The sequence below is a fragment of the Perna viridis genome, chromosome 8 (assembly GCF_037379345.1).
Source record: "Perna viridis isolate PV_CMFRI_1.1 ecotype Kerala chromosome 8, ASM3737934v1, whole genome shotgun sequence".
NCBI lineage: Eukaryota > Metazoa > Mollusca > Bivalvia > Mytilida > Mytilidae > Perna > Perna viridis.
Genome location: NC_142452.1, coordinates 39,699,810 through 39,720,678, shown reverse-complemented (window position 1 = coordinate 39,720,678; position 20,869 = coordinate 39,699,810).

The following is a 20,869-nucleotide window of genomic DNA, read 5'->3' as shown; positions in this document are numbered from 1 at the left end:
CACGGTAAACGCTCACCAAACGCACGATAAACGAACGCTCCCAATGTGCCTTTAATTAAACGCACAATACACAAACGCTCTAAACGTGCGTTTAAACGCACGATACACTAACGCTCATAGCATGCGTTTAAACGCACGATTAGCGAACGACGAAAACTACGATATTAACAAAAATAATGAAGAAAGAGAAAAAAAAATAGAAAATAGAATTAATGAAAATACAAAAAAGTTATAATAGTAAAAGATATAAAAGTAGCAGTTGAATAAATGAAGTAATGAATGTACAAAAATAAACGAACGGTTACATCGTGCTTTTAAACGAACGCTCCCGTTGTGCGTTTAAACGAACGCTTCTATTGTGCGTTTATCGTTCGTCTAACCGAACGCAAAACGATGTGTATACGCACTATAAACGATGCAAGAACGCTAACATTAAACAACACAACACACATAGCAAACACATACACGCGTGAGACATCAAGCAACTCTATCAAGATATACTTCCGGTTGTTTGAGCGTAAGATATTGAGTTCTTATTTCATATTGTTAACTTTTTCATTTCGAATTGAAGCCTTACATTATGATACATCTCAACATATGTCTAGGTTTTATCTAATGTTCCAACTCTAAGTTCATTGAACTACTTAGAGTAATTGTAATTCTGACGTTTTCTTATCTACGCCTTAACATAAAGTAACTTTTGATTACTTCCAATTATGTAGTTTATCTTTCTTTTTGTCTATTCCCTAAAAGCTTAATGTAAAGAAAACTGGCAAATTTGGGATCAGAAACATTTAGTTAAGTACTGTATCATTTGCATGATTTTAAAAATTATAGCTAGTGCCATATGTATGTGACCAAAGACGGACACAAGACCAGAACACCGTCATATTCCTAAATATGGTTTGTGCCAAACAAATTGTCAACAATTACAGAATTACAGAAAATCGCAATGCATTCCTCTTGAGAACCCTTCTATATAAGTCTATTGGAATAGTCAAGAGCATGAAATGAACTAAGAAACTTAGAAACAAATGTTATTTTCTCTGAAAATACGCCATCAGACATAAGGGAACGTATTAGGAAAATGGAAACGGTATGGGATGTCGTTAAAAATACGAACTTAATGTCGGGTTGTTTGATTAATTCCGATATTTTACATCACAGAAAATTGTTACTAGAAAATAATTATCATGACTTTTCCTATATGTATTTTGAATCGGACACACCATAAAAAACACAGGAAATATAGTTGAGAAAATGGGAAAATTACGCTATTGTCGTAAATGGGTTTCTATTCGCCCTTTGTGTTCAATTCCTGAATAAATGACGTCATTATAAAGGTTAGGTCAGTCTATAAATATTCATTGATCAGAAAGGATAGCTATAATCTAATTTAGTTTAACCAACAGTTTTCCTTTTGTCTAAGATTCGTCGTTTAGCAGTCAGAACAGTCTTAGTTTTACGACTTAATAATATACAGCTGGTAGTCTAGACACATATAAATACCAACAAATAACACAAAATGCACGACGGATTGCAACGAACAATATTATTGTACAAAGCTCTAAGTACTAGAAAGTCATTTTGAGTAGCATGCTTTATATCTAAGCATTTTCAATAGTTCTTTTTTTCTCAAATCGGATATAACATTATAAATTAAGTAATTAACCAACAATATTCCACCGAGCACCTTCACTCACCCTAAAATGGAAGAGCAGTCGAGGGAATCAAGATTTTAGCGAAAATCAAAAGAATGTAATCAAGAGACAAAGACCAGACATGGAAAACAGACAAACACAACAATGAACATAATGTAATCCAAAAATACATACAAAGTTAAAAAAAAGTAAACACGAACTCCACTAAAAACTGGGAGCATGGACCAGGTGCACCGGTATGGCAGAGAAAGAGGGCAGTAGTTTTTGTAGAGTTCCACTCTTGCACTACATGTATATTGCAATATTAAAAAAAATGAATAAACATCTGATTTTTTTTATTGTTTTTTTGTATCTAACAGAAAATTTCAAACACTATTGCACGAATTTCTACAAGAAATTACATTAATATACATTGAAAAATCAAGATCATTATGTTTGTAAAATGGTGGCCAATATTCCTTTTTTCTAGATATATAAAACTATTCATTTGTTCATTACGAAAATTTTTAATATAAAACTTATTATATAATCAATTCTTGCGTCAAAATGAAACGTACCATTATTTCACGTATACATTGCAAATTTCGCTATGCTGTACACGTGTTTCAAGGAGCAACTTCTAACCAGCAGCATTATAATCAAATAGTGTCGGAACATTTTAGGAGCTAGACCTGGGATAAGGGACATAACTCTTCAAATCAGTGATATGTTTGTATCATATACAATTTCATCAAAGCCTTTCAGGCTTCCCTTTGAAACAGAATGAAATCAGTCCAGGTTACTTTGATGTTTACATGAGATTGGTATAAAATGGTGAATACAAACGTATCAGTATAACGAGAATGGATATGGTGAAAATGTCGGAGATAAAAACCCCACCGCGGGATAAAAAAGTCTGCTTTATATAAGAAACGACCTTCTATAACAACTACCTAAAACGCCCAAACATACGAGCAAACTTATATATATATACAGCAAAACTTGTCAAAACCGAACCCAGAATAAATTGATGACCTGCTCAAACCAAACTTTTACTGAATTCCCTTCATGTCAATTTAAATATAATAATAAGTTGTACTATCCGAACGCCTTCCTAAATAAAACCGAAAAATTCCTTAATCGTGAAAAGGTTTGCAAGACGCATTTTACTGCAATTCAAAAGACCAAAGAAAAATACACGCACAAAAAAACAAAAGCAAAACAAAAAACAAAACAAAAACAAAACAAAACAAAAACAATTATAAAAAAAAATAAATAAAAAAATAAATAAATTAAAAGGAAAGACAAGAATGGAACAGGAAAACACCCAGACCCCCAGAATATAGCAGTAACAGCTTTTTCATTTGTTTTAAAAGAGTGCATCTAATTTTTTCTCCAGTTTTTTATTCGATGAGTGTATTATATTTTTTCTTCAGTTTTGTTTATTTAATGAGTGTACCTTATTTTTTCTCCAGTTTTGTTTGAAATAAGTGTATTATATTTTTCTGCAGTTTTGTTTATTGAATGGGTGTACCTTATTTTTTTCCCCAGTATTGTATTAATTGGGTGTATCATATTTTTTCTCCAGTTTTGTATTAATTGAGTGTATTAATATATTTTTCTCCAGTTTTGTGTTTTATTTGAAACAAAAATGATAACAATACTTTCATACTATGTTACTAAACTTTTGAATATGGGAGAAAAACTGTTTTATATCAGTATACAAGGTCTTTAAATAGCGATGACCGACCAAGCGTAGCTAATTGGACATTTGTGGAGTATTAATTCAAAACTACATGGAATCTTTATCTGATTTTGAAGTGCAATTCGATTAATATTTAATAGATACCCCAAATCCGGAAATTCTTAGCCTAATTACCTTGACGTTACCGGATACGTATAAACAGTCCAATCCTGATCCTAATTATAGATTAGCCACTCTACTACCAAACAAATACATGTAGAAAAGGGACAGATTAATTGGATTCGTATAAATGAAATTCACGCAATTCTACATGACAAAGGGAACAAACATATTTTGTAATTGGTATGGGAAAAGTTACTCGATTTTCTGCCATTTGACGAATATAGATAATGACTTTATACTCGGACATATTGATGCAGATTATCACAGTAGAAGAGTAATTTAATGATAAAATGACTACTATTACTATTATCAAAACAAGCATCAAATTGTGAACAGAAAGCGTGGGTAGCAACACACAGCATACATTGGAGACAAAATATTGAAAAACTTGAGGATGTTTAAAAATATACGTGGACGAAGAGAATGTGTTAACTTATCAATAAGCAAACATCTGGAAAAAAAAATAGTAAGATAAAAACTAATTATGAACCCTTTGCTATTTCTGGACTGGAAACCTAGCTGTTATTTTAACAACAACAAAAAACAACAACAACAACAACAAAAAACAAAAAATAAAAAAAATAAAAAAAAACAAAACAAATAAAACAAACAAACAAAACAAACCAAAAAAAAAAAAGAAACAAAAAACAAACAAATACAAGAAGCATTTTGACGACTTTGAGATCTTTAGCTATTTTAAGCATATTTTAAAAAGAAAAAAATAAAAAGCAAAATTTATATTTTTTTCAAGTCTTTTTTTTTGAAAACCCGGGTTGAAAAAAATGTATAACATTAGTTCTTCTACCATCAAATAAGAAAAAAAAAATACTGCTCTTATTAAATATTTAAAATATCGTTAATCAGTATATGTGTTTCAACAAATAACACCCCATCAATAGCATAAGATCAATTATATAGGAAAATCTTACTGGTATGTAAGAATTGCTCAAAATCCAAAATGTTAAAATTGGAAGCGAAATCTAGCAGAAGTTCTACCAAGTGTGATACGTAGAACGAAGCCTCGGTGATATAAAGCTTTTCTATTTCATAATACTCCCTATCTAGGTAAACATATAATCTTTATAAGAGACTTTTAGGTAATTTTGTACTTGCACTAGAAGTAAATTGCTTGTTAAAACATGACCATTTATGACCAAAGGTTATGTTAACCGTCATTTTGAAATTTTTTTTCTCCGCATCAGATAAAAGATATAAAAGGATAATACTTACACGTTTATAAATCAATTTCAATAGTAAAACGATTGGATAAATAATTTCTTTAATTATCTAATGGACAAAATTATGACTGTAATGCCATCAACCATTTTTATGATCTACTCGTTAAATTTTAATACAATACATTTATAAGGAATGATGTTATGCTTTCGTCTATTTGAAATAACCTCAGTGCTCGTGGTATATACTTAAAATTATTTGATTCGATATTTCTTGTGTACCACATGATTGAGTATATTCCTCAATATAAAAAAAAAATTAAAAAATACTTAAATAATAGACAAAATTACGGACATGGTGAAACGCAACAAACGCACGAAATACAACCAATATTTCAAAATAATAAATAATTGAACCAAAATAAAAATTCAGTCCATAAAAAAACGAATCATATTAGTACAAATTAAGGAGGTAGACCTTAGGGTAAGGGACATAACTCTTAACATCATTGATGTTTGTATCATATTAAATTCACCAAATAATATCAAGCTTTCATTTGAAACAGAATGAAATCAGTCCGTTACTTTGATGCTTACACGAGATTGATGAAAAAAGCTGAATACAAACATTTCAATAATTTCTAAGATTTTTGTACCTTACTCTAGATCTACCTGCTTAAATGAAAACGTTGAAAGAAGCTCACATTTGTTGTGATCTTTCTCAAGGCAATGAAACTAATTTATTCATGGCGCTAGAAATAGGGGTAGAACGGAATACTGCAGTTGCGACCTTTATATTGCAATCCAAATGTTTTTGTTTGTTTGTTTGTTTGTTTTTTTTTTTTAAACAAGTTTAATCATTTTTGACGTGTTCATTACTTGTATTTCTTCCCTAATGGGGTACCCCGATAGTGACGCTACGATAAACAGGAAGTACATGTGTAACTAAAGAGCATGATTTGACTCACAAAATTATACTCTGCCACCGAGGATCGAACGTTAGGCCACTCGGTGATAAGTCTTTACCCAAGTCAATTAATTGGCTATTTCAATCTCATTACCTACTACATTGCTGGTAGGCCGTCCTGTCACACACGCAAGGGTAGGAAACTAATAGACCCTTTCGTGATAACTGCAAGATAGTCGATAAAAATGTGTCACATACACTTCCGGAAGGTAGGGCCTGGGTTAGAATAAAATAATTTTCCTTCAAGCGTGCTCAGCAAATTCGCCGTATTAATCTCAACAAGGTCTATTACAGCTGTAAAAAGTTATCCATTGAGACACAATGTTCGTTAGTATTTCAATGTTTTGTACTTGCAAAATGAAAAATGAGTCATGATTATTTAAATATTGTTCACACGACTTGACTTTTATTAAATATTATAGTAGGCGTTAAAGGCATTTCATTTTTCTTTTTGTTATGCGCCATATTCATTTCTTATTTTATATCTGTGTTATTTTTAGTAAAACATAGAAAAAGGAACTACTTCGTGTTCAACAAAAGTAGTCCACTCAATTTTGGACGTGGCCTGTGCAAATAGCTCGAAGATTTCTTTTATCGACTCATGAAACATCATGTATATTGCCGATAATTCAATTAAAATATCTCATTTTAATGATATGCGCAATAATTATAAAGTGTATTATCTCTTAAACACGGAGCCTATTTCATGATACTCTAAACTAACTGTTTTCAAATGTATTGCAGAGCAAACGAATTTGTATTCTCGCATCCCATTGTTTGCATTTAAGGATGCTAATTTAATCTTGAGATCAACAATATTTCGAAAATTTGTTCCATCAGAAGGGGGCGATTTACAAGCATGTTTGCCTTGTTTTCAGAATAAATCTGAGGCAAAACTATTAGAAATCATTGGAATGTTTGTATTCAGCTTTTTAAAACAAGCTCATGTAAGCATCAAAGTAACTTGGACTGATTTTATTCCGTTTCAAATGAAAGCTTGACAGTCTTGAAATAAATATGATACTACAATAGCAATGATGTCAAGAGTTATGTCCCTTACCTAAGGTCTACCCTCTTAATTTGTATTAATATATCAGCAGCGGAAAGTAGGTGGTCAACAGGACATTTTGTATGAGATTTATGGTTATAATTGCGCGAGTACTGGTGGATCGAATTTGAATCTGCAGTCTAATTGAAATATACATTGCGTAGTTTTACTTTTTTTCCGCCTCCGACAAAGCAAATAGAAATTGAAGGGGGTAATTTAAAATAGACTGCTGATTCTGTTTCTGACAATAACTTGCCTTAAGGAATGGTTCTAAATTTCCACAATTCCAAATTAATATAATCCATGAATGAAAACTTGAGTCCTTTATTGTCTAACAAATGGATCAAGGCGAGAAAGTATTGATTCCTTAAAAATCGATGGATCCTTGTTCATAAAATTATTACATGTACATTCTGTTTGGGTGTACCAAAGGCAGATTAATTGACAATTGTTAAGAGTGAAAGACACACACACACACACACACACACACACACACGTAGAAACAAATAACTGTATTAGTGCATTCATTTAGATGAATAACATTGTATCGGAAACGAAATAAGACGAATAAAAGGGTCATTTAAAATTCAGCTATTTAAAAGGTCTTGCATACATAGTATTGAATGACTTAATATAGGCCTATATCACATGATCTGCTTTTGTTCCAGATAGGAAAAACCACTTTGAAACCGTATTTATACAGTCCGGTGGTCCATACAATTTACCCAAATAAAGATAAATTTCCAACAGTAGTGAAAAATAAAAACAGCCACAATGATTATGTTTGGATATAGAACTGTCTCATCATATAGTATATAGAAAAAAAAGGAGACAATAATGTTACAGCCATTATGTAACTTTGTATAAAACCTGTGGTCTATAGAACAGCCATGTACTAGGATTTTGATGTATTTGAATCGTCAATTATTGACGCCTCTTCATTATTGGTTTGCCGATATTTTGCTTATTCTCTCATTGTTAATTCCAGTCACTGGTATTTGGTCATACGACTTATTGGTACGTGTTACCTAACTTGGCAAGTTATTATTATTTAAGTAGCACTCCAGCTAAGAATCATGCAAAATGTGATTCATGGGTTAAAAACCTACATATTTTTATTTTTTATATTTTGTTTGAACTGCCATAGTAGACAGAAATAAACATTCAATTCTTCATGTAATCCGTGTTCGTAGGAGAAAAAAAATCATATAGAATGCACTGTATATTTCAAAATTAAGGGAGATTACTCTGTAAACGATGCTCAAATACAACAGAATCTATTGGATTTTCAATGTTGATTATCTCCTAATCGTAGGCAGATTTGAATGAATAATTACACATTTCATAGTATAGACCCATAAAACAACTTAATTACAAAAATAAAAATATGTAGCCTTTTTTTGGAGTGTATCACTTTTTTCAGATTTTGCATGATTCTTACAAAGACAGCTACTTAATAAGAACAGCAGCTGTGTTATAGTTCTGCTGTTAACACGATTGTATGTATGTAAGTGGGTGTTTTCATTATTAGAGGGTAAAGTGATTATACCGTTCTGTTCACCTCTTTACTGTTTTGAATATGGATTGCAAAACAGTTTTTTTTTCTCCAAAAAATATTATATTGTATCATATATGTGGAATAAAATATACCTTTTTCCTTATATGCATTGTGAGTGTTTGTTCTAACCCTACATCGTTTTCCCTATATCACATAGCCTACATCACACTTCTAGACATAAATTGCATACCATATATCGCAGTCCTAGACCTATGTCGCATACCCTAAATGACACGCCTTGATTTATATTGTATACCTTATGTCACATCCCTTAACGAACCATACTTGAAGTATAGTTAAAACATGATATAATGAACATGGCATGTCAAAATTTGTATCACATATGGTATCGACCCTCTACCTATATTACCCCGCATGACTGTGACACTTAGGGTGATATAAAAATCTCGGATTGATACCGCAAGTGATGCAGATGTTGATATGTAATATTCAGTATGTAATAAACCTGCCTCGGATGGTTCTTTGATCAGAGTGCGTTGATCATTTTCTGAATACTCAAAGTTAAATTAAAACTGAGTTATTCAATAAGGCGTGAGATATTCATTTTAAAACGCTGGTCATACGGCACGCGCTCAATTACTAAAAACAACATGGTTTTACTCTAAACATATGGTGAGACGTCACTGTCGAGTGAGGACGTGTACTGAAAACATGAAAATCAAATGTCATTGGAATTATATCAGAAATTTAAATATTTGCAAGAATAATTGATAATAAATGAGCAGGTAAAATATATTTTGTAACCAAATATCTTCTATTACTTCCGTTGACGAGGAGTAACCTGGCGTCTGTTGCTATGGTTAATACGTTTTCACTACTATTAAAAAAAGCAAAAACGAACATTTCTTGCTTTGTATGACAATTTATTGACCTGTAGTTTTTGAATTCCCTGTTTTCTATGCACATGTATTTATCATGCAATTTGACAAGAATTAATAGCGTCGAGAGGTATGCAATCCAGCTGTTTGATATCAGGAAAATGTTTGATGTAATTTTTCTCTCAGATAGGGAGTTGGGATATGATAATTTTATTTTATTGTAACAATCCTTCTCCATCAACTACATTCATCAGCTTATTTCTTTGAAATACACGGCAAAGTTAAATTAAGCTTAACTAAATAGGTCACTTGTCAAAACGGACACTTTTAAACATTCATAAAAATCAGGAGAAATCTTGCAAGGATTTATTTGGCCGAACAACAACTCTCACAATAAGAATCGCGTCTAATTTATTGGAATAAAACCTTTATAGCCCACATCCCAAGTTGAAAACTTAAGGAGCGTCCCCAAAAATAAATTTAACAGAAAAACGCGCTAATGAAGCTCTAGAAAGTTTTTTGAGAATTCTGTGTAATTTCGAACGTTTTATGAACATCTTTTATCATTGATATTTCTCACCGTCTTCTAGTATTATCTGTATATTACATCTAAGCTAGATATATCAAGATCAAACAGCTACAATTTTTTTTCGAATTGAATTATATATATTTCAATTTCAAAAATAAATAGATCTTAATACAAAGTTGAAAGAAAAAAAGAAAATGTTAAATTAAAATGGCCAAAAGCCGATCAGAAAAAAAATTCGATTGTACTCAACCACTTTTTGAGTCGACAGTGAGTTAATTGGCAGTAATGGATTTTCACCAACAAGAATCATTAGTTTTGTTGTAAATATCTGTTTTATTAGATAATCTGTGTGTAGTCATTGTTGATGTTTCCGTTCTTGTCAATACAAACCACTGCTTTATGTGGCTACAATGGAAACATAATAATAAATTCATTTCCTAGATAGAACTTAAATTTTTATAACCCCAGACACATTAAATGTATATATTCGAAAAGCCTGTTAATAAGATACGGCTCTATTAGTTCTGACATCAGAATGCATGTCAAATGCACAAACATATCTAAAATGACATCACTTTCCATCAATTAACGACATATTTTATGACACACAGATGTAGCAACAAGTCCAATTTGTGACGTCTTGCATGTGACAGCCAACAAAACCGAATAGGCATGCAGCTGACAGCTTATTACTGACGAAAAAATAAGCCATATGTTTTTACAATTAAATTACTGTATATCAATTTCCAACACCCGCAACTTTCTATCAGTGGGTGCAAATTAAGTAATAGCACGTTGGTATTTGTTTAAAAGGTTGTATAGCAATCTTACAAGTTTGTACAACCGATTGCAAGTCTTCTGTCAACGTTAACAGCACATAAAACAAATATGACATTCGATTTCCAATTTTATAATGTGTATTTTACCATAATTAGTTAATAATAAAAGTATAAATCTTTAGTTTTATGTTCTGGTGCCCTAGATGAATCTATTATTTTGGAAACTTTGAAGCATAATTGCTAATCTCTATGTGGTTGTCAGATTCCTAAAAGTCCGTTGTGTCTAGAAGCCTTAATACAATTGTTTTGTTAGAAACTAATTAAAAATAAAAAACTAACAGTCTCCCCGGAATTACTGAAGTACAAAACCTTTGACTCCGGTTTATAACTAAACAATGAATGTTGTCGGTTTACTTTAAACTAAATCCTAAACTCACATCAAAGAACTCGACGATTTGATTATTGCAATTGGTTAGGAATCCTTCCAGATAAAAAAACAAACCGTTTTACCTATAATCAAATTTATGGCTGTTCTGCATTTGGTGCTTGTTGCTCTTTATTTGATATGGTAGGATATTGAGGTACTGACCCATTAACATGACGAAATTTTAAAGCAGAATTCACCAAAAGAATTCTAGAATTGAAGCAACGGCTATTTATAGTAAAACTTGCAAGAATTATAGCAATGTCAATTACTTTAAAGTGGTTTCTATTGTCCATCGTTATCGATGTTTTTGTTCTTGGTTTAAGATAAACGAAATAAAAATTTTGATAAAATCCGATTTAATAATTTCATTTTAATGTCGATGTTCTGATAAAAGTAAAACAAAAATAAATAAAAAGACCCAAGAATTAAAATAAAATTGATAAATAATAAAAACTGATAAAGACCCAAGAGTTTAAAAATATACGACAAAAACTGATAATGGGGTAAATTTTCCATTAAATTGGTAAAAGGCAAGGGGAATAAGACATAACACATGAGGCAACGAAAGATAATGCATGGAATACGGGTAATTGGGAATGAGTATCAATTAGGCATACATTTATGATGAACACATATATATTCTCGTAAACCATCTTAAATGTATTAGATAAATTTGAATAACGTGTATATTTTCTATGATCCATGATGATAATTAATGGCGAATGAAACATGACGAATGGGAAATAGGGTAATGGGGATGCGGGATGGGACACGGGGGTGTGACGGATAGGGCAATGGGGAAGTGAGATAGTGGGGAATTTACACTTTTTACAGCACTGTAGCATTTTCCAGTGCATTAACTGGTAAAAAGTTACATAGTTATAGTACATAAATTAATTTTGGTTTTTTAAGACACATGCGATAAAGTAATAATTATAAATGTTATTTTCGGCCATTGAAATGTACAGGGACGAAATGACGTACAGTCTTAAAACAATATTCAGCCCGTACAAACTTTTTTTTTATGCAAGTTTGGTGCTTATAGTGATAAGAATTTTCGTCTTTTTGTTCAATGTAACATAGTTCTCCTTTCCTCTTTCGTCTACCCCGGACTTGACTTTTTATGAGCAACTCGGCGGGTGTTTCTAGAAAAGCAGAGGACGCCTACCCTAACGGTGCACCTGGTCCGAATTGATCATTTACTTATGTTACTTTGTATGTATTATTTTAGTTATTTTATGTTCTTTGTTGTGTTTGTCTGTTTTCCATGTCTTGTCTTTGTCCCTGGATAACATTCTTTTATTTCCACTAGAATCTTGGTTCCTTTGATTACTCTTCCAATTTGCTTTTCTTAAGTAAAATTTGATACAATTCAATTTGGAAGTTTCACGTAGCAGAACATGGAATATGTTATTTATCAATAGGAGGACACTGGGGTACCTGTTCCTCATCCGTTACTCCTCTTTCTCCACTAAAGAGAATTTAATGAACTTTTCACAGAATCTTTATTACATATTCCCATTGTGTATGTCTTGTTTTTGATTTTGTCTCTAATCATTTTAGATGTCAAAAGGTGCATAGTATCAAATTACATTTGGCAATTAATTACAATACAATTGACACATAAAATTTACAACAAACAAACGAAAATACGCAACACAAAATTATATTAACCCCGGTCCTACGAAGGCCTTGCAATTAAGACCAGATGCACAATACGATTTTTTGCCAGGGTTAAAGTACCATGTTCGAGAAGATGATATACCTTCAATTTGAATACTTACTATTTAGATCAAGGTTACGATCATATAGCATAAGAGATGATAATTTGAATCAGTAAATATCATCAAAATATCCATATGTGTATTACGGTATAAATGTTTGAATAAATTGGCAAGACAAGATGAGTATAGCTATGACAATCCCATACTTATGTGCAAATGAAAATGCTAAATCTTTTGTTGAGTGATAAAGTTCGCAACAATGTCATTCATTCGTGGAGATTTTTTTACGGGCTCTGTTATTAAACTAGTTTAGTCGATATTCTGTCGCCGGAACAAATTAAATAGTGTTGGTCATGTGAAAAGATATTTAAAAAGCCATATGCAAAAAAAGGTCCAGTTTTACACAATATTGAGTCAATAAAGAGGCGCAGCATCTTTCACTTATCCATTGTATTGTACACCAGTTTAAAACATATTGATCCGTCTATCCCTTAAGAAAAAAATATGGGTTATCATATATAAACGTTTGTTAACATTTAACCAGGAAAGACTAACATAAATAATACTTAAACAAATACAATAAAAGTTTCTAAAGTTTAAAATTGCACTTCTAAAATCCTTTTATCTATCCAAGACTTAAACCCAGCCAGAAATGGCAGTACATGTTTTTTTTTCAGGTACGATCAACCAGTCAAATTAAAGCACGTTAGAGATTGTAAACCCAGAAAGGGATTATTTTGTCTATTAGTTTGACGTTTGATCTTAGTTGTATACAATTATTTCATTATTTTTCTGATCTGTATTCACGGCACAATGAAACTGACTTATCCTCAACATTTAATGGAATAACACAGCTTGACAAAGGAATGAAAAAGGATAAAGGGCTAAACTTTCAGACTGAGAGTTTATTGCATTCAATTTCTCCAACGACGCGGATTGAAAGCGTATCTATAGGACATAACGTTCGTTATTTGATTACTTGTAATTATACATTATTTCTGTCTTGTATTACTAGAATTTGGGTGGCGGAAAACGTCAATGTCATAATTCCTCTGATTTACAATATTTCACGGAGCGTTTCTTTAGTTTTAAATATTATCAATAATAGTGACCTGAAAGGGAAACTTGACTACAGCTAGCACTGTGAACACACCATATGTTTAGTTATATATTTCATTGCATTGGAATGTCAAGAATGATGTTGAATAAAACATAATCAGAAACATCGTTTTAATGCTTTGGAACGAATTTATTCTTCTTTAGGTGCATTAAGGCAACAATTATTACCCAAATTAATGATCTATGGATGGGAAAGACACAGCTTACTTGACTCTCATTTTGTTATCGATAATTTCTCGCTTTGAGTACTTCTTGTATAATTTTGGGATCAAATTCCAAACTACCTTAACACCGAGGGTTAATTCCGTGTATTGCATATAGTACAATTTCTCGGAGATAGATCTGGTTTTCTTTTTCGATAGTTTTAGTTTTGAGTCCTTGTTGTATACAATTATGTTTTGGACTTAGATCTTTCTATATGTTTGGTTCTAATGTCGTTTTGTAGAGGTTATCTCTTGAATCACGTATACAGCATACCGACAGATGCAATATTTATTTAATTGGTATTTTGTAGCCATGAAAAGCGGAGGCTCATGGTCAAGGTTTTGACACATAGGCGGCAATTTCATTACGTATCTATAGTTCTTGAATCGTATCCAGTTCTTCTAGCTGATGTTTCACTTGGAGCCTTTTTACGAGCATTTTGGTGCTACACCAGCCATTTGTATTTTACTAGACTAATAAAAGGCAACCTTTGAAGGGAAAATGTAATCTCTAGATTGGAATCAAAAAGGAATTAATTCTATTCATGATTTCTTCAGCATTTTAATGATAGATAAACACTTTTAATAAACCAAAACCAAATCATGAATGAAGTAACTCACTTCTTCCCCCGCAAAAGATACACAAACAAATACCCACAAAACACACAATACCTAAAACAATATAATGCAAACCAAAATTGACATAAAAAACGAAAACAAACAGCACAAACATGCGTCACAAAACACACATTAAATCAAACGTCAACAATACTCAAACTATTCAAAAATGATAACAAGCAACGAACAATGAACAGAATTAATATGCAGATTCTTGCATGACAACTTCAACAAAACTATCATTGTGTAGATCAGACCTAATCAGTTGCTGATCTAGGGAAATTAGATCAATAAGATGAACTGAGGTACATAATTAAAATTTCGTAGTATAGTCACGACGGTACACTCCATATAGAGTATATTCCTAGTTTTAAGTACAAGTCTTTATAAATATTAGACAGGAGGTGATTCATGCATATCATACACCCAGCAAATTCACATTTTATATTTTATTCAGTAACTGTTACAGACCACATGACCAGTTTTAGTGTTCCACACGGTTGTTGCACTTTTTGTAAAGTTGAATGCTTAAATGACTCCAAAAGGAAGACCCATTCCCAGAGAAGACTATAGGTACATTAAATATGGCGTTTGTAGATTGAATAAAACACGGTGTGTTCGACGGATGTCTCTGCACCATTAATCATCTCTACCATTGGCAGTGCCTGACTTTAATAAGGAGTGGTATTTAAATGTCTTACTTTCTGTGGCCAAATGATTCATTAACTTCTATAAATTGATATTCATAATTAAAATTGATATACATAGAAAAAGAAGTGAAATATTTTTTTTATTTTCTTTCTATTGAATTGTTATATTGTGAAAAATTAATTGATAAATTCTGAATTGTTAAACAAAAATTTGCCCAGTTTATTCTGCTTCAATATTTAGACGTCATATCTTGGTTATTTATAAACTTAATTGTTTGTTTTGGCATAACGTAATGAGGTTAATGTCCATATAACTCGTCAAAAACATGAATGATCAGAAAATATTTTTATTCATTAAAGTACTTCTCCGTCGAATAATCTGGCAAATAAGGTGTAGCACATGAAGAAAAAAATGTGCTTAACTACGCGATAATGCCGTCATTTTCAATTGAAAGAGTAATCAAAGGAACCAAGGTTATAACGGTAATCAAAAGAATATAATCCAGGGACAAAGACCAGACATGGAAAGCAGACATACACAACAAAGAACATAGAGTAACTAAAATCATACATACAAAGTAACAAAAGCAAATGAGCATGACATGACTCCATTAAAAACTGGGAGCATGGACCAGGTGCACTGGTAGGGAAAGCGTCCTCTACTTTTCTAGAAACACCCGCCGGGTTGCTCATAAAAGGTCAAGTCCAGGGTAGACGAAAGAGGAAACGAAAACTATAACACGTTGAACAAATCCATTTTCATGGCGCAGAGGGATACACCGTAACGATCCACGAGTTCATGATGACGGCCAAAAAACTTTTGTAGTGATGACTTCAATCTTGTAGCAACATAACCCTGCTCCAGAAGCCTATTTGTTAGAATACTAGAGCGTTACAAAAAGTCTACGTAGTCTCAGCAAGCTCTGGCATAACGTATGAGTTGTGATATGAACACTCCATACGCAGGTGCTGAAGGGATGTTGCCACAGATGAAAGGAAAGGACAAGTTTGAATGAAGTCATCACGTTTGTCGTAACGTTTGGACAATAGTTTTCCTTTACCATCGATGTCTAAATGTAGGTCAAGATATGAGGCTGACTTCACAGTATCTGTAGTATCCTTTATCTCAAGTTCTTTGGGGTAGATATATATTTATAATATATTTTCTCGCTATAGCTTTTGCCCCCATGCTTTCTGTGTTTGTTTTGTCTAGTATTTGTAGCTTACCCAAGTGTGTACTTTCTTTTTGACAATAGGTATTTGTTTTTTTTTTACTTTTTCGCATTAAAGTTCAACATCTAGAACAAAGATGGGAGCTTCTACCTGTTTTTAACTGTTTTTGTAATTTCAAAATAAACATTTGTTACTACTAAGTATCATTTATTTAGGGAGAAGGCATTTTATTGCTCTTTATCTGTAATTGATATTAATTTTATAATGAACCTCGTATTTATTTTATCTCAACATTCTATCTCAAATCTAATGACAAAATCATATTATTTCAATGTTAATTCATCGCTTTATGAGCTAGTGACAATTTTATTTTCCGTATGTTTACTCAATACCGAAATTGAGAATTTAAAAAAAACACTTCAGGAAAACGAACTTAATAGCTTTTTTATCGAGTAAATTTTAACAACTATACATTTGACACCAAATACAGATAACATGTCGCGACATATATTGTTATTGATGTTAACGGTAGAAGGTCTTCACTAAAAGTTTTATGGTCATCTTCATGAACAAAATTTTTTTTAATGGTGTATCCACCTTCGGCATGAGACCCGATCTGTTCGTCGTGACGGAGGTTTCATTTATTCTTTCGTCTATCCTGAAAGTGGCCTTTTATGAGTGGCTGTTTCTAGAAAAGAAAAAGATATTACTCTACCTGTGCACACAGTCTATGCTCTCAGTTTTAGTGGAGTCCAAGTTGCTCAATCACGCTTGTTTTTTTTTGTACGTGTTACTTTGGTTATTTCATATTCTTAATTTGTTGTACGTGTCAATTTTTCATATCTAGTCTTTATTGTTGGGAGGATATATTCTTTCGATTTTCACTCAAATTTTGATTTCCTTGATAACTACCTCGCAGAGTCGTCTTATACATGAGGAATACATTTGAAGACAGTCAGAAAGATCAAGGCAAAGATACATAACACCGTCTCTGTTGCTTTTTCGTTGGCATTTGTGGTATCACATCTTCACTATGATTTTACTTCTTAATTTCAGTTACTCTTATCATGGTTGCAAGTGCTACAATTTGTATGAATCACGCAAAATTCACAGATAACGAATCATGCTCAGAAACAATTGACAATCTGTGTACATAGTTAATGGTCTATTGAAGAAAAAGTGAAAGTTCGAACGTTTTAGAAGTGCCAAAGAATGCAGAAAAGTGAGATCAAAAACACAATAGAATTTTAGAGGAAAAATGAGTTATAACCTTTGTATGATGGAATTGCAATGCATTTCTTATACTCTATACCTCCCATTACTAACGCTTAAAAAGAAGTGAATGTCATGTCTGCATTTCAGATAGTATTTTGAAGAAGATTTCATGGAAAGACTTCTGTGTTTTTCTACCTTGATTCAGCCAATCTCTGATTCTTACAGAGAATAGCACTTAAGGATGTAGACATAATGTAAGGGAGATAACTCTTGTAAATAATAAGAACGTTTGTATTCTGCATATTATATCAATCTCATGTAAGCATCAAAGTGACAAGGATTGATTTCATTCTGTTGCAAGTAAAAGCTTGATAGTCTTTGGTGAAATTGAATATGATACAAACATATCACTGATTTCAAGAGTTATGTCCCTTACCCTAGGTCTACCTCCTTAAAACGCTCGATTCGTTATCCGTAGAGTAAAGTATACTTTCATATGCAACACATGTTAAGTATGTTTTAAAAACACATGAAAAACATATATTGGTCACATGCTTTTTTTATACTTTAGGATCAATATGAAATAATACGTTTCTAGCTAATTTTTTTTTATTTATTTCTGAAAAATAGAGTAAAGTAAATAGAAATCGTATTGTTATTGTATGCTCCCGGTTTTTAATGGAGTCCGAGTTGCTCATTTACTTTTGTTACTTTGTATGTATGATTTTAGTTACTTTATGTTCTTTGTTGTGTATATCTGTTTTCCATGTCTGGTCTTTGTCCCTGGATTACATTCTTTTAATTACCGCTATAACCTTGGTTCCCTTGATTTCTCCTTCAAAGGGAATTCATATATGGAATTAGTAAGGTTTTCGTATGATTTCCAAAAACATATGACATAATGTATTTTTAAACGCACAAAGCGTATAATTACCATATTGGTTGTTAACATATGCTTTTATGGGGTTCGTAACATGTAAACACACATAAACGAGTTAAGTCTGTGCAGCGAAATGATCCTGTGCGAAAGGTCTGTAATTAAGCTAGAAAAGCAATATAAATTATGTATAAAATTATTGTTTAAAAAGTACACTTTTGTAAATATCTTCTTAAGCAATTTATTTCATGTAATTATTAGTGTTAATTTTCAGTGACTCGCTTGTATACCATGCATATTTATAAATATATTTATTTTTTCATTCTTAATATATTTGAAAAAATGTGGATTTATATTTTTTTCCAAATCAAAACAATTTGCACAGACTAGGCAAATGTTTCATGGCAAAGTTCAAATATAAAATTCCAAGATTGGAATTTTAAAAGTACCCCAAATATGTATGAGCATAAAAATTGTTATTAGATTTACACACATCGTTGAGATTATAATTAAATACATTATTAAATATACACAGTATGAAAGCTTTCCAGAATAATTCAGATTGTAATGTGTTGAAATAATTGACATATTTACAATCTTACATTTTATATTTTCGTCCAAGAATTTAACCCTAAAAGAACATAACATTTGTTATGAACCTTGCCTTGATTACATTACAAATGAAAGATTCGCTTTAGTAAACGATAAAAATAATCGATTAGTTGGTAATCTGAACCCGTAGAACAATAAGGAATACATGAACAGTGAGTCCTGTCGAAGCTCAACTCCAAATTCGTTTAGTTAAGTCATTAGATCGGTTTTAAATGTTCAAAATACATTAAAACTAATTTTAGGGAGGTTTTCAAAATGTCTGCTTCAGGCAGGTTTTTTTTTCGTTTTTTTCAGGATTCGGTTTAGACAGGATTCGTTTTGGACAGGTTTTATTAAATTGATCATTAAGTTATGTTTCAGATAAGTAAAACGAATCTAGGCTATAACGTTAAAGATGATAAATCTGATGATGTGTTACGCACACAGCTAAGAAATAACGTCGCACAAATAGATGCATAATAGCATAAAATGAAAACATTATGATATGACAACTCAAAATTCCTCCTTTTTGAAAGGGTAAATGAAACAACAAATCATTATTTTATTTGAATGAACGATAGAAAACTCACAGCTGATGGAGAAAAATATATTCACGCACAGAATGAAAGAAAATAAACTTAGAACATTTAGTTTTGTGCAAATATGATTTTGGCAATCTTGAGTATAATTTTCTTCTGATAAGAAATAGGCCATTTGTTTACTAGCTATTGTATTAAGGAGCTTTGTATAAATAAATCTTCTAAATGATGTGTTCAATATTTCTGTCCCTCTCCCTACCCAATTGAAAAAAAGTGTCACTATTAAGTCGCGTTGTAATTTTATTAAAAATATTGAAATGTTGCTATTATTAGTGGTAGGCAAGCTTTAATGTTTTACAAACAGCTTGGCAAGAACTTGGCGTTTGAAATTAATCTATAACTGTAAATTCAGAAGTTATTGCAATGTTTTTGTTCTTGCAAAAATGCGTCTAACTAGATCACGCTTGATCTGATTAGTGTTCGGTAATTTTGCTGTTGCCATTTTTTACGGACATTTTTTGACAATAATCCTTGGTAATAAATTTACATTTTTGGGTAGGACGGTTACCCTACTGGTGTACCTTGTCTATGCTCCCAGTTTTTAGTGGAGTCCGAGTTGCTTATTTTGCTTTTGTTACTTTGTATGTATGATTTTAGTTACTCTATGTTCTCTGTTGTGAAGGTCTTTTATCCATGTCTGGTACCGCTATAGTCTTTGTTCCCTTGATTACTCTTTTTAACAATAATTCTGAGTAATATTTCAAAGAATTGCATACACAAATTTCGCTTCAAATAATGAACCACAATTATGCACGCATTAACTTCTTAATTCCGAAAACACTAACGGAAAAGTTACTTGTCGCAAATGATTCTGTCGTTCTGTCAAAATACATAAATTTGTAAATTATATTGCTTGGTTTGTAGATAAATTTACATTACGCAAATAAAGCTTTAAAAGAATAACGGGTGTTTTTATGTTTTGTATTTAGATCTTCATTAGTAATAATTTCTAATGCTGCTGATTAGAAAATATACATTGCAACATATGTACGGCATACGGAAATAATAGTGGTATTCTTGTATTCAGCGATTAAAATGATTTTTCTGCTTCCCTTTTCCTCTATAACCATCAAAACGTCCAACTCCAAATACACCATAGCCTGAACTGTAAACCCATGCAATAATTGTAAAATGCGTAATAAAAAAAGAAATATTTTTTATTATGATATGCACTGCCCTGAAACAGGTGTACGAGGTTTTAGTTTTTTGTCTTGAAATACAGTGATATAATTGTTTTATCAGTGATCTATTCGCTGTTACATGTGTTGTGT